The 15,784-nt window shown below is 43.3% G+C and overlaps 1 long non-coding RNA gene and 1 pseudogene across 1 annotated transcript in view; one reads left to right on the plus strand and one right to left on the minus strand.

The window, feature by feature from the left end:
• Positions 1 to 316: 316 nt before the first annotated feature.
• The window catches only part of LOC105097061 (uncharacterized), an 89,332-nt gene continuing 73,864 nt past the window's right edge, over positions 317 to 15,784 (plus strand). Inside the window, exons 1-2 of the long non-coding RNA XR_837897.3 lie at positions 317 to 430; positions 9,934 to 10,002. This is a non-coding gene — a long non-coding RNA (uncharacterized LOC105097061). The remainder of the gene's footprint in view (positions 431 to 9,933; positions 10,003 to 15,784) is intronic.
• LOC135319687 (small ribosomal subunit protein uS8-like) lies at positions 2,060 to 2,424 on the minus strand (annotated as a pseudogene).

The raw sequence follows: 15,784 nt of genomic DNA on the forward strand, positions 1-15,784 counted from the left end.
GTCCTGCGGGGCAGAGCGCGGGCCGGCGGCGGCGGCGGCGGCGGCGGCGGCATCATCGCCGCGCTGCGGACAGAGTCCGGCTCCCCCCACAGCCGCGCCGGGGCCCGCGGAGCGTCCCCGCCCGCGCCGCAGGGGGCTGCGCGCACCTTCCCGCGGGGGACCCGCGGCCTCCCGATTCCACTGGCTCTCCGTTCCGTCCCGTCGCTCCCGACGTCACCCCTCCCCACGCTGTCACAGGCTGACTTTTTCATAGCCTCTTGCAAACTGTTGAAAAAGGGACCAGGCTGAAAACAAGAAAATAATTTCCGTGCAGAGAGCAGGGACCGTTCGCGACCGCACTGTGTTCCTGCGAAGGACGGCGCCGTGTGACCGCAGCGGGCCAAGCACGCCTTCGCGACGGGGACGTGGGTGGCGTGGCGTCGTGCTGCAGGTACTTCCCAGCCTCCAGGATGTTTTGCGTTAGCCTCAGTTCATGCCACAATCTTTCCTCATGAGGATGAAACGGCGTTTATTTAATGAACATTAATTTTTTTTCTTTAACACACTTTTCATTTCAGAATCTTTTTAGATTTACAGAAATATTGGGAAAGTAGTGCACGGAGTCCCTGAATACCCCCGACCGTTTCCCCATGTTAATATCTTACCCCTAGTGTAATTTGTCACGACATTGTGACGTGAATGACCCAAGAGTGACACGTTAGCATTAACTGAGGTCTCTACTCACAGTTCCCTAGTTTTTATGTGATGTCCTTATTCTGTTCCAGGGTCCCATCCGGGACCCAACGTTACATTTAGTTGTCACCTCTCTGGAGTCTCTCTTGGCTGTGATGGTTCCTCATTCTTTCCTTATTTGGGGCACGTACTAATTTTAAGAATTATTTAATTTCTGGAATGCTCCTTATTTCTCTAGGAGAGCGGAGTCCTACTCAGTGAGTTCATATGACACCTTGAACCCATTTTAAGAAAATAAATGCCAGGTTGTGAGCTCCTGGGGGATGGGAGTGGCTTCTGGATATCGACCCACCGCTCGGGAGTCTAGTTCCTGGCACAAACTGGTGCCCAGGACATAATGTAGCCAGTGTCTTGATTTACTTTTAACCATGTCGCCACAGTTATAATGACCGATGGGCTAAGGTCCCTTCTCTTAAGGATCTAAAGATAGAGGTAGAGACAGTGAAGTAGAAAAAAAAATATTTTTTTATTTGGGAGGCTTGCTGGACCCCACGTACAGAGTTCCGTGAGGGAGACAGCGATCATTTTTGTTGAGGCCCTTGGGGGTTGAACTGAGTCAGGAAAGCCTTTTGGGGGAGGGCTGAATCTTGAAAGATGACTTGGTGTTCAACCAGCAGAAATGGGCAGAGAAATCTTGTCTTAGTTTATTATGGTTTAGATTTTCTGCCGTTTGAAACAATCTGGTAACCTCTAGCTTTTTGAAAACTCATTTACTTTATGCCAAAATGTAACTTCCTGATTAAAAGAGGAAGGAAAAATAGAAAGGTGCCTTTTGAGTGGTGCTGTTTGAATAGAACTTTTCATCACTTTTCTAGTGATGATGGCTATCTGTGCTGTGTAATATGGTAGCCACTAACTTCCTGTTAACAGAAGGAAAAATAAAAAGTTGCCTTCTACTGGGCACTTTTAATGCATCCAGCGTGACTGAGGAACACAATTTTAAATCTTACTAAATTTTAGTTAACTTAAATTTCAATAGTTATATGTAGCTAGTATTGTATTGACAGTGCAGGCTTAGGACAGTAACAGAGATCTCCTGGGCAGGACAGGACAGCTGATTTCAGGGAGAAAAAGTGGTTTAAGAAGAATGAGATACAATTTCTCTGAAATAATGAAGGTTTTTAATATCAAGGGGAATAGGACTTTGGAAAAATACTATTTTCTGTGCTCCCCAAGGCATCTGCCTAAGTGCTTGGAATGCTGCCAATGGGTGTGTGAAAGATTGTTCTGTGAACAGCCTGGTGATCAACTGGGAGGTGTCGTTTACACTAGACAAGATTGTTTGTTTTCCATTGAGGCATTTTATTTACACATACGTATTACATCCCTAGCCAGAGGGTCCCAGGATTTTTCCTCCTGTGTATTTTCATCTTGCTTCCACGTGATCCGTGATGCCCGCTGGGGTTGGTAGCAGAGTGAAACCACACTGAAGAGATGGGAGCAGGTTATTCTGCCATTTTCTTGAGATCTTTGAGCTGCACGTCAGATCTGGGCCCATCGGGTTCGGAACAATTTATCCAGCTCCGTGGTCATTGATGGTTTCAAATGCGCCGGTGTAACCACCCTTCCCCATCACAGCGGGGGCCGGACCACGGCTTTTGAGCACTGCCTGATAGCATCCCGGGGATTGCCTCTCTTTAAGGAGCGGTTGATGTGCGTGAGAGCGTCAGCCAGGACGTTCGCACCCAGCATCGTGTGGCCTGGGAAGGTGGCGGAGAGAGCTGGACAGTTTTGAAGGCCCATCAGAGGCTTTCCAGTACCAAGGGGTTTGCAACTTGTAAATACTTTGCAGTTTTTAGACATAGGTATGGATTAACACTGTCTAGCAGACACTGTGAATGGCAGTAGAAAATGCACACCTAACAGGGAATAAGGAGAATGCCAGACGTGCCCACTTTTTGAGGGTGTAAGGGGTTCAGAGTCTCTTCACAGGAGAGTAACTGTTCTCCAGTCCTCCAGGCCTTTCATGGGGGTTGCAGTTTTAGTTTTTGTTTTTCTTCCACAAGCAATCTGATTTTGGCCTAAATCTTAGCCCCCGGGGAGAAATTAGTGATTGTATGTTATCACGTGCTGTGTTCTTTATCCCTACGCCTTTCTCGCTTCAACAGACAAAGGCACCTTGGTTAATTGAACTCAGTGGCCTCCACATTGTTATCAACTCTCTGCCTTGGAGAGGGGTTGGAAGTTTCCTCAGAAAGGACACACTCTCTAGGGCAGGCGTGGCGGGGGGAGGGACCTTCAGGAGGGGTCCTAGGGAGAGGGGGAGCGTTCTCTTGAAAGGCAGAGGGACAGAGCTTACATGGGCAGTTCCCTCAATTTTAAAAAGGCTGCACAAAACGTGGACACACTTTTCCCTCATAGCCACGTAGGTGCAGGCGGAGGAGGTCGCTTTGGGAAGAACCGTGTGGTTGGGCAGGTGCAGAGGAAAAGAGAGGGCTTTGCCGTGTATCTTGCCCTTTGACTTTTGTTCTGTGTGCAGGTAGTGTCTTTGACAAGGCAATTACATTTGAAATAATGAATTTAAAACAGGTAAAACATGATGCCCCTCCTCTCTAATTGTTAAAACAACTGCCGAGAGTAGGTGCTTCGTTTTGGTGTTCACAGTACGATGTATGCAGATTAAAGACACTCTAAGTACTGCTCCGTGTTGTTTGTGGATAGAGACATGATTACAGTGTAGGAACAGGGATGGGGAAGACGCGTAATCCCCAAATTAGGCTAGTAGCTACCTCCGGGAGGGACGGAAGGGCGGGGAATGGGGACTTTTCAAGTGGATCTGTAACGTTCTGTTTCTTTTCATGAAGCTTACGACATGTCAATGTTATTGACTGTCCGATTTTTGTGGGGGGGGGGGTTGGGTGTATTTATTTATTTATTTTTGATGGAGAGCCTGGGGAGTGAGCCCAGGACCTCATGCACGCTGGGCACGTGAGCTGTGCCCTCCCCCCTTTGACTGTTCGATTTTTGCTGTGACTCCTGTGTGTTACACGTATGCATGTGTATATCACAGGTTCAGACTCAGGTATAATTCCGTCTGACTTCAAGCCAGCGCCCGTTTTGGGCGTCTCCCTCAAAGTGAATAGTCCCAGCAAAGGACAAAGCTCCTCCCAGTAGGAACTACCACCGGCAGCCCGCGTTCCCGGCTCTCGGCGAGCTGTCAGTGGGGGCGGTCTCCCAGATGCCGTCCGCCTCTGACCCGGCCTGCCGTCCAGGAACCCCACAGGACGGGGCCGCAGCATCGCAGGGAGTGGTGGCTGGTGGCGTTGCGCGCGGGCTCGCGGGCCGGGGAGGGACTGAGCTCCTGGCAGGGACAGCACTGTCATGTTATTATTCGTTGGGGGTGAGCCCGCAATGTGCCACTGAGGCCACCGGGGCAGCATGCCCTCAACGAGACGGCTCTTTCCTTCAAGCCACTGCCTGGTGTCTGGCTAGAAGGCAAAGCTCCAGGGTTTACAGATTTTCCATTAATTCTGGGTAATTCTCTGACTGTCATCTTGAAGTCCTTCTTTGGCTTCAGCACTTGGGGAATGTCGTCTATGTTTGAGGGAGCAGGTCTCCAGGCTGCAGCAGTGACCTGCACGTCTGAACACTCCGGATCTAAGCAGTGCCTGTTCTTCTAGGAATCGGGGGACTTTTAGCTCCTTGTTTAGTCTCATTCACTCAGAAACCAAACTTGAAATGTACTAAGTTGATAAAGTGCGAGGTGAAGAGGGTTTGGGGGGGTCTCAGAAGTCAGCCTGAGGGTCCCCAGAGAAGTGTAAGCTCGGAGCTTCCCTTCCACATGCCCCCCTCCAGCCCCCATTAGGAAGGCAGGTGCTGACAGCAGGGGAGAGGGGGCAATCATATGCAAATTTCTGGTTCCAAGTTAAAATGTTTTCTTTTGCATATTATCAGTCACCCAGCCTGGAGCTATCCGGAGGAATTTTCGCATCCACTGGCTAGTGATGAAGGCAGGATAAGAGGCCCTGCAAGGGTCAGGTAATATGTGACAGACCTTCAGAACAAACATTTATGGAGGACTTACTTTGTATAAGGCAATTGCAAAGAGCACCTCCTCCCAAGAAAGGGTGGTAGACTCCCTAAGTCCTGCTAATGGAGTTTAACAACCAGGAGGATTCGGAGGAGACTGGGGGGGCGGGGGGTGGATGGCTGAGGCTGGTTAGGGAACATAGTTTGCCTTGATCCCAAATGAGTTTAGAAGACCCGAGAAGGAAACACCTTTGTCTTCCTGCGCCCGGATTGTCTGTGACCTGGCTCATGATATCCGGGTTATCCAGACTAACATTCATAGTTTAAGACTTCTGTTTAAAGCCCACAAGTCACTGTGCTCCGTTGCTATGTATATATGTGTGCATGTAGTGTTATATAAACTGTTATGTAAGCACGTGTGATTTGGTAAGCCACAATTATGGCATAATATAGAATAGTTTAACCTCCCTAAAAAAAAAAAACTCCTGTGCTTTGCCTATTCAGAGCTTCCCCAAACCCTTGTCAGCACTCATCTTTACCTTTGTTGCAGTTTTGCCTTTTCCAAAATGTCCTACAACTGGAAGCGTACAGTGTGTAGCATCTTCTGTCTGGATGCTTTCCCTTAGTTATAGGGACTAAGATTCAACTGTGTCTTTTTGTGGCTTGATAGCCCATTTCTTTTCATCCCTGAGTAATATTCCAGTGCTCGGATGTACTGCAGTTTGTTTATCCATTCACCTATTGAATCATATTTTTTGGGTGCTCCTTGTGTTTGACAGTGATGACTAAAGGCGCTGTACACGTTCACATAAAGGTGGTTGTTGTGGACGTAAGTTGGATGAATACCTAGAAACATGATGGCAGAGTCACAAGACTGTTCAGCTCTGTGAGAAACTGTCCGGCCATCTTCCAAACTGCGGTCCTGTTTTGCATTCCCACCAGCAACGAATGAGAGGTCCCGCTGCTTCCGCCCTGGCCAGCAGTGGATGTTTTCAGTTCGGGGGACTTCAGTTGTTCTCAGACGTATGTTGTGGTGTCTCACGGTTGTGGCTCTTCTACTTACAACTTTCCCTTGAATAAGCAGCTAAATGACTTCACTCCGTGCGTTGAAACCTGATATAGGCCTCTTTTTGTTAGAATTTTCCAAGAGTTATATTGAGAGTGTCCTAAAATAAAAACTTAACTGTTATGTTACGTAAGCACATACGCTTTGGTAAGTCACAGCTCTGTTTAGTTGGGGCATAGCCTCTGTATGATCTGAAAATTCTGAAGAATAAATTACTAGAGAAGCAAACAAAAATGATTACTTTAGCATTTATTGGACACTTACTATAGACTTGGATAGAAAAAAACTAATATACAAGTTTCCATCATCCAAGCTCATAATCTAACAAGTGTATGTGTTACCTGTACTGTGACTTGAAAGAAGCTTGAAATAATGACCCTGGACAAAGTCAGTAGAGAAGATACATTTTTGTTGCAAATTTGGGAGGGAACCTTTTTATTTAACCATGTGTTATTACCTTTAAAAAAAACACAATTGGCATAAAGGATATCACTTTTTATATTCCACTTTATATTCTTTTTCTTAATTTTATTTTGTGTTGAAGTGTAGTTGATTTGCAACGTTACTTTCAGGTGTACGGCAGAGTGATTCGGTTGTACATATGCATGTATATTTTTTTCAGATTCTTTTCCATTATAGGTTATTATAAGAATTTGAATAGAGTTCCCTGTGCTCTACAGTAGGTCCTTGTTTATCTATTTCATATGTAGTAGTGTGTGTCTGTTGATCCCAAACTCCTAATTTACCCCTTTCATGTCCATTTTGTATTCTTAAAATGACATACTATTAAATTCAACAGAAGCTTTCTCTCTGTGGGATGTTCCAGAGGGTCCTTTCTCATTGCCTGCATCTCTGCGGGGAGGCCAGGCTGATCTTTGCTGCTCCTGCTGGAAGCCCGGGGAACTCATCCATCTCAGATTGTACAAGTCGGCAGTTCCTTAGTCCTCCCTGGGATTTGGGTTGGGTAAGAATGATTTATGCTAGGAGGTAATTTTATTCACATTTCTCCATTGTTTCAGAAGGCTGAAGTTGAGTAATGATGTAACCTCTTCACATCAGCGGGCCTATTTAACCCTACTTTTGGTTTATTTAAGTTAATACTATCCGGTACTTGCCTATTTTGATTTTCCCGTATCTTTGAACTTTGCCCCCTCCTTATTCTTGATAAACCTGGGGTCTGCCCTTACCATCCTGCTTGGTCTCTTAGGATTTGCAAATTACGGCTCTGATTTGGTTTAGAAAAGACATTCCTGTGCATTTTTAAAAACTCTCCACCCAGCAATTACAGATAGAGTCACGAAATAGACTTGAAATCCCCGGTTACAGGATAAAGGAAAGATAAATCAGTGGGAGTTTTGTCTCCCTGTCATGAAACCTAGTTTTTGACCCTGAGAGTTAGGAAGCCTGACAGTCACCCGCTGCTTTGTTCTTGGTCTCTGATTCCTCGTGCTGGTGTCAGCGCCCACACGGTTCCGTGTGACTGGCCGGCTCGCTTCGGCCCGAGGATGCCCAGGGTAGCGCCGACCTTCCAGGCATTCATGTGGGTGGTAAGAAGAACTGGGCACGTTCCCAGCATTTTCTTAGTGTTCCGTAATCACCTTCAGATCTGACTCACTGGGGGCTGTCATGCCGGTGAGGCCAGAGCTGTAGATTTGAGGCAAAAAACCCTCAGGTATCGGGAGTCAAGCTGTCATTTCTGTCTGTCTGGAGGCCAACATGATCTCAGAGCACCTTTCTGCTATAGATCCTCAGGGTAAATAAAGGCGAGCTTGTTCAACTGCAACAGTCCATAGTAATAAGTTTTTACTATAATAGGAATGGCAGGTGGTCGTTGTAGAATATCAGAAAGTAGAGCAAAAATAAAAATTAAAGCCTATCCCCAAATATGGAGGTGCCTTAAAAAACTAAAAATAGAGTTACCGTATGATCCAGTAATCCCATTCTTGGGCATATATCTGGAAAAGAGGAAAACTCTAATTCAAAAAAATATATGCGCCCCAGTGTTCACAGCAGCACCATATATAAAAGCGAACACGTGGAAACAACATAAATGTCCATCAACAGATGACTGGATAAAGAAGATGTGATATATATATATATATATATATATATATATATATATATATATATATAATGAAATATATATATATAATGAAATACTACTCAGCCATAAAAAAGAATGAAAATTTGCTATTTGCAGCAACATGGATGAACCCAGAGATTATCATACTGAGTGAAGTAAATCAGACAGAGAAAGACACAAATGTCATATGGTATCACTTATATGTGGAATCTAGAAATCTAGAAAATGTAAATCAACTTATTTACAAACCAGAAACAGACTCACAGACATAAAACACAAACTTATGGTTACCAAAGGGGAAGGGGGTGGGGAGGGATAAATTGGGAGTTTGTGATTTACAGATACTAACTACCATACATAAAATAGATAAACAACAAAGTCCTACTGTTTAGCACAGGAAACTGTATGCAATATCTTGTAATAAACTATAATAGGAAAAAATGAGAAAAGAATGTATATACATATATATGTATAACTGAATCACTTTGCTGTACACCTAAAGCTAACACAGTATTATAAAGCAATTTAAAAAAAAGAAAGAAAAAAAAAGCCTAGCTCACCTTCTTCACCCCAACTCGCTACTAACACCGTGCACGCCGCTGGGTTGTCTACGTGCACCCGTAAGTCCATTATCATTATCATTATCATTATCAAAATGTATCACACGGTACCTGCTGTTTGGGGACCTATTTTGCCAGCCAGCCATTCCCATTTCAGTAGGTTTTCTTCTCGTGGACAACCCCACCCATATTTGGACTTCCCACAAATGTCCTGACTGTTGGTTCTGCAAATGAGTGTCCACTCCGATGTCCTGCATTGCGTGTGGTTGTTATAACCTACGTGTAAGGAACATTTTCTGTTTCTGTCAGAATTTGCCAAAGCTAAATACTGTGTTTCGTCAGAACTGGTTCTAACCAACGGACTTGGTTAAAGCACCATGAACTTCGAGACGCCCTTGTACAACAGACCTTAACTGGGCCTCACCGAAGACGGTTTCTCGACCAGTGGACAGTGGGGCTTGTTTTAACCAGCCTTGTACCATGGACTCCCCCTGCAGGGTGCGAGCTCTTGTGCCCAAGTTAACGTTACTGCACACCTGACCCCGCCACTGTCGACCCCCGACTAGCCCCTGGAGACGACTCCTCAGTGGGTTTCTTTACTGGCGTGTGTCTCCTTGCCTGGCCAGGAGGTAGCAACTTGACAGTGTTTTCTTTTTCTTTGGTCTCTGGTGGCCTTTACTTTATTCTTTGAAACTACAGGGTTAAAGAGATTAATTAGGAAGCCCTGGATGCCAGTATCAGAACTGCTCCACATGCCGACCTGATCTCTGCAAAGGTACGTTGAGTTGGGCTGTTCGGAGACCCGACCCCGAGATGGTAGCTCAGCCCAGGTGCCTGGCGTCCCCATTTGAGGACCCCCCTGGCCCTGGCTTACCTGTTGGCTCCTCCTCCAGGGCTGTGTGTCCCCCGGTCCATGTTATCATGTTTTCGATACGGGGATTTTTAGATCTGTTTCTTTCTGTGTTTCTTTAAGGTTGGACAGAGTTGTCTTAGAAACAGTTCTTCTGAAGTTTGCTTACTTCCGCAGTCTGCAGGTTTGCCTGGATCTCTTAAACAAATAGCTGGATTTTGGAGCCACCCGCAGCAATGACTGGAATTCATGAGGCTTTGGCCAGGCCTCATGCGGTGTGTAATTTCCTGAACGTATCAAAATCCAGGGTGTCAAATTTTGTGTTATAAGCACTTCATCTCAGTTTGACAAATCAGTGTCTCTATTCTCTATTTCCTTTTGCCTTCGATGTAAAAAAAATAGATTTATTTCTGATTTTTGAAGTATATATTGCAAGTTGCAGAGCTTGGGTGTTCTCTGTTTCCTCGAGGACACGCTGTCTCCTGCCGGTTGAGGCGCTTGCCTGCTGCCAGGTTGAGTTTCCTCGCTGTGAACGGAGGCAGCACGCCTGCGCCAGAGTTAGTCCTCGGACTGAAAAACAGAACTGCTTGAAAGCATTGATTTGTGGGTACTGAGTGTTTTATGGACTGAAAATCATTTATTATTTTAACCTGCATTTTCTGTTCTCTTTCAGAGCGAGTTACTGTGAACAATCCAAGACAGCGCTGGCGGGGCTCCGGACGCGGGCCGAGGAGCAGTGGAGGTAGGACTTGCCTGGTTCCGGGTCCTGTGGTTTGGGCTCTGCAGGACCTTGGCAGTCCTGGAGTCTGCCCTCCAGCAGGGCCGGCATGGTTCCCTTGAGGAAGGTACAAGTGCCAGAGAGCCATCTATTGAGATGACTTCACGTGACACCTGGAACATTTCGCCTTTAAAATAGTGGCGCGATGGAGTAAAACGTGTCTGTGGGGGAATTCATGGCCGTCGTGATTGTGCTGGCAATGGTGGTTTTGTGTGTGTGCTGACGACAGTATTGAGCACTGTTCAAGGGCTGTTCACGTGTCCCCTCTTAATTCTGACACCAGCCTCACTGGGGCAACATTGTTATAATCATCTAAGTTGGTCCTTCTTTTTTCTATTTTTGTTTTACCTTTTTCATCGTGGTTAAAATACACATGACATAAAATTTACCATTTAACCAGTTGAAAGTGTACAGCTCAGTAGCACTAAGGACATTCACACTGTTGTGCAGCCATCACGCCCACCGTCATCTCCAGAACCAGATCACCTCCCCAGACTGAAACTCTGTCCCTATTAAACACTAACTACCCCCACCACCACCCAATTCTACTCTATCTCTGTGAATCTGACTCCTCTGGGTGCCTCCTGTAAGTGGAATCATACGACATTTGTCCTTTTGTGTCTGGCTTATTTCACTCAGCCTCATGTCCTCAGGGTTCATCCATGTTGCAGTGTGGGTCAGAATTTCCTTCCTCTGTAGGCTGCACAATATTCCATTGTATGTATAGACCACATTTTGTTTATCCATTCGTCAGTGGGCATTTTGGGTTGTGTCCACTTTTTGGCTGTTGTGAATAATGCTGCTGTGAACGTGGATATCCATAGACGTCTTCAAGTCTCTGCTTTCAGTTCTCTGGGGTCTGGACCCAGGAGCGGAATTTCTGGATTATATGGCAATTCTCTGTTTAATTTTTTGAGGAGTCACCATTCTGTTTACCAAGCAGCTGTACCATTTTACATGTCCATATGCAATGCACAAGGGTTCTGATTTCTCCACATACGTGTCAACAAATATTATTACTTTTTTCACATTAAAAAATTTATTCTTCTACTGAAGTTTAATTGATTTACAGTGTGTGTTAGTTTCTGGTGTACAGCATGGTGATCCAGTTATACATATATATATTCTTTTTCATATTCTTTTCATTATAAGTTATTGCAAGTTATTGAATGTAGTTCCCTGGGCCATACAGTAGGACCTTCTTTACCTATTCTATATGTAGTAGTTTGTATCTGCTAATCCCAAACTCCCAATTTATCCTTCTCCCCTCTTTCCCTTTGGTAACCATAGGTTTGTTTTCTATGTCTTCCATCATAGTTTATTATAAGATACTGAATATAATTCCCTGTGCTATACAGTAAGTCCTTGTTGTTTGTTTATTTTATATATAGTGGTGTGTATCCATTAATCCCAAACTCCTAATTTGTCCCTCCCCCTCTTTCCCCTTTGGTAACCATAAGTTCGTTTTCTTTGTCTGTGGACTCTGTTATTTTTTAGGCTGGTAATTCTTGATAAATGCCTAGAAACTTGATGGAAATGGAACAGAATTGAAGCGATGTGATGTTCGTAAACACAAATCTTTACTGTATCATACATCTGCGGTGCATAACTTTGATGGCTGATTCTTAGGAGAAATTTTAATTTCTTTACATGTTTGACTACTGCTATGACTATTATTTTTAATTAATTTATAAACCTTCAGTAAGCTTGGGGAAAATGCATGAGAATTTTATGTTAAAAATGGCTCAGATACATTTTAATTATCACTCTTATTGAAGGGCTAAAGGGAGCCCTATGACCTCAGGCAGGGAACTGATCTCATTCAGATCAGAATCTATTTTGAAGTCAGTGCTGAACATAAGACTTTAAAAAAATGAAAATTTTTAACAAAAAAGGCAGTAGAAGGTTTGAAAAAAGAGCCAGAAGACTTTCCAGACATCAAATAACTCTTACAAGTCAGTTGACTTAGAAGGAGAAACCCTCCGGGTTCAGTGGTCAAGAGGCAGGAAAGTGAGGTTTTATGAGCAGAGAGGCCGTGTCAGGAAGTCTGCTCACCTGGATGCTCGGTGTGTATTTTTAAGATGTTCGATTTTACTTTATTCTGCCCGTGGTGTTTCATCCCCTCTGAGATGGGGACAACTATTACAAATTATTCCGAGTCATTCTACTACTCAGTGTTGGCCATCGAATTCCCAAGTGCCCGTCAGGCACTTGCTCATTTTCTTCCTGAGTATCTGTATGTTTCTTCCTGATTTGGAATCCTTACCTTCTTGACTCAGGCCCTTTGTTGTTGTTGTTTTAAATTTATTTGAAGTGTTTGATTTATTTTTAAAATTTTGATTGGGGAAGATAATTAGGTTTATTTATTTGTTTATTTATTTATTTTTACTGAAGTACACAGTCAGTTACAATGTGTCAATTTCTGGTGTACAGATGAATATATGTATGTATGTGCATGACTGAGACATTGTGCTGTATTTATTTATTTTTTTAATGGAGGCACTGGGGATTGAACCCAGGACCTCAAGCATGCTAGGCACGTGCTCTACCACTGAGCTATACCCTCCCCCCTTTGTTGTTTATGTATGTTGCAAGTATCTTCTACTCGCTGGCTTATATTTTCATTCACTGATTCGTGTCTTTGATAAGCAGAAATTTTTATTTTTAATGTGGTCCAATGTATAAAGTCTTTTCTTTTATCATTTGTGCTCTTTATGTGTTTAACAACACATTTGCTGATGGCAGGCCATGCAACTTCTCCTGTGCTGTCTTCTAGATATTTTACTGTTTTCCTTTCATATTTTAATCTAAAGTCTTTTTGGAGTTTAGTTTTAGATCTGATGTGAGACTTCTCCCATATGGATGTGCCACTGCCTGGGCACAATTCATTGGGAAGACTGTTCCTTCCTCACCACTCTGCAGTGTACTCCTTCCCAAATAGCAGAGGTTGGACATATAAAGGTCTCTCTTTGGCTATTGATTCTATTCCACTGGTCTTTTTTTCTGTCTTTGTATCAGCATCACATTGTCTGGATTATTGTAGTTTCTTAATAAGTTTCATATCTGGTAGAGCAGATCTTTTCACCTTGTACTTCTCCTTCAAGATCTTGGCTTTTCCTAGTCCTTAGCCCTCTATTTTAATTAGTTTCTCAAGTTACACACACACACACAGGCCTTTGGAATTTCAACAGGCACTGCAGTTACTCTCTGGTTGATTTAGGGGATGAATTGACGTTTTTACAGCATTGAGTCTTCCAATCCATGAACATGGTACACCCCTCCATTTATTTATGTCTTCTCCAATTTCTCTGAGTAATGGTTACAATCTTCTGTCTTGTGCTTTTCTATTAGAAATATATCTAGCCACTTGATGTTTTTATGCTGTTGCAAATGGTATATTAAAAAATATTTTCTAGCTCCTTTTACTGATTTAGAGAACTATAATTGATTTTTGTCTGTTGACCTTGTATCCAGCAACCAATCTTACTTATTTTTTTAAAAATCTTTTTATTATAAAAACTTCTGAACAGATACAAAAATAGGTAGAAGACTATAGCAGACTCCCTGTACCTATCACTCAACTTCAGCCATTCTCAAATCAAATCATACACTCTTATTTCGCTTACCCACCTCCCGTTTCCAGAACACACAAAATATTTTCTGGGATGTGCACCCCTGATGTCCTATTAATTTCATTTATATCTATGTCAGTATTGATGGAATTTATTAATTCTAAACATGTATTATGTAAGATCCTTTGGCTTTTCTTCACACAAAAAGCATTACTTGTAAATAAGATTTGTATTTCTTATTTCCTTTACATATGCATTTTATTCACGTCTTTTCTTGCCTTGCCAACCTGGTTAGAGCACCAGTACAGTAGAAGTAGTGATAGAACATCCGTGTCTTATTCCAGTCCCGGAAGGCAAGCTTTCAACCTTTCACCACCACGTCTGGTGTTTGCTGTAGGGTTTTTGTCAATACCCTTTGGTTGATGAAGGAAGTTCTTCTCTATTTTTAGTTTGCCAAGAGTTTTTATCGACAATGGGCATTGCGTTTCTTCAGCTGCTTTTTTTCTGCGTATATTGAGATATTTGTATGACTTTTTTCTCCTCTATTCTGTTAATTTCATAACTATTTCATTTAGTGATTACTTGGTTGGCTAATTGATTTTTAAATATTAAACTGATCTTGCATTCATGAACTATCTTTAGTTAAGTGCAAAGTATTATCTATTTTCCATATTGCTGGAATGAGTTTATTAATATTTGGTTTAGAAAGGTACGAGTGAGATGGCCTCATAATTTTCCTCTTTTTATAGTATCCCTGTCATTTTTTGGAACTGGAGTTACACCAACCCCCTGTGGAAAAGTTAGGGTAGTGAAAGAGTGTGTGTTTGGAAGAATTTTTCAAGGTGTGAAAGAGGACAAGTCAAAACTGTTTCAGCTCCTTTTGAAAAGTTTGTTAGTGCAGCACAGGTAGGCAAAGCAAATTTCTGTTCTTTGTTTTTTACATCAAACCTTAAGAGGTCGTGGCTTTCTGTGTCAGCCTATGAAATAGCCTCTTTGGAATGCTCTAAAATCTTCAGAAAAATAGATCTGCAAAACTCCTCATGTCAGTGTCCTAGACCTCACTTGAAAGCTCAGATCTGATGATAACGTGTTGAATATACCATTATTGTTAGTTGAAGATTCTGTCAGTATGCACACATTGGGGCAGACTTCAGCATAATTTAGTATTTTTCCCCCTTTGTCAGGGCTGAATACAGATCCATTAGATGCCTCGGTATTGATCCTTTTTAAAAAAATAGTGGTAAAATATACATAAATTAAAATTTACCATCTTAACTACTTTTCGATGTATAGTTCATGGTATTAAGTACATGCACATTGTTGTACAACCATCACCACCATCTACCTCTGGAAATCGTTCATCATCCCAGATTGAAACTCCATCCCCTGTTAAACGCTGACTCCCATCCCTCCTTTGCCAGCCCCTGGGAACCACTGTTCCACTTGGCGTGTCTGTGAACTCAGCCACTCTGAACACCTCATTTCAGTGGAATCATTCAGTATTTGTCCTTCTGTGGCTGGTGTTTTTCACCTAGCATTGTGTCCACAAGGTTCTTCTGTGTTGTAGCATGTGTCAGAACTTTCTTCCTTTAAGGCTGAGTAATATTCCACCATAGGTATAGGCCACATTTTGTTTATCCATCCATCCATGGACTCTCGGGTTGCTTCCACCTCTGGGCTATTGTGAATAATGCTGCCATGAACACAGGTGTACACATATTTGTTTGAATCCCTGTTTTCCATGATTTTGGGTGTATATAAATTTGTTTCTTGAGTCTAGAAAAAGTTATTTTCAGTTTAGTTAAGCCCACTCAGTTGAACACTTTCAAGTTATGTGGAAGACGTCAGTGACAAATAGAGCAGATTCTGGCTGGTGGGGGGCTACAGGTCTGATGGAGGCGGATTGCTCAGAATGCTGATGCCCGTTCGTGTTCTGGTCGTACCCATCAGGACAGTGGTTTTCATCCATGACTTGTAGCGCATTAGCTCGGGACCAGAGCCCAACAATAGCAGGAGATCTGAATTCTCATTTTTCGCTTTAGCCAAAAATTTAAAGTCGGCGTTACGGAGTCAGACAGCCCAGCTCTGCTGCTTAATCGCTGTGTTACCTGAAGCCACTGACTGCCCTCCCTGTGGAACGGGCTTGATGCTGCCGCACTTGGTGTGGTGGTGTC

The sequence above is a fragment of the Camelus dromedarius genome, chromosome 30 (genome assembly GCF_036321535.1).
Source record: "Camelus dromedarius isolate mCamDro1 chromosome 30, mCamDro1.pat, whole genome shotgun sequence".
Taxonomy (NCBI): Eukaryota; Metazoa; Chordata; class Mammalia; order Artiodactyla; family Camelidae; genus Camelus; species Camelus dromedarius.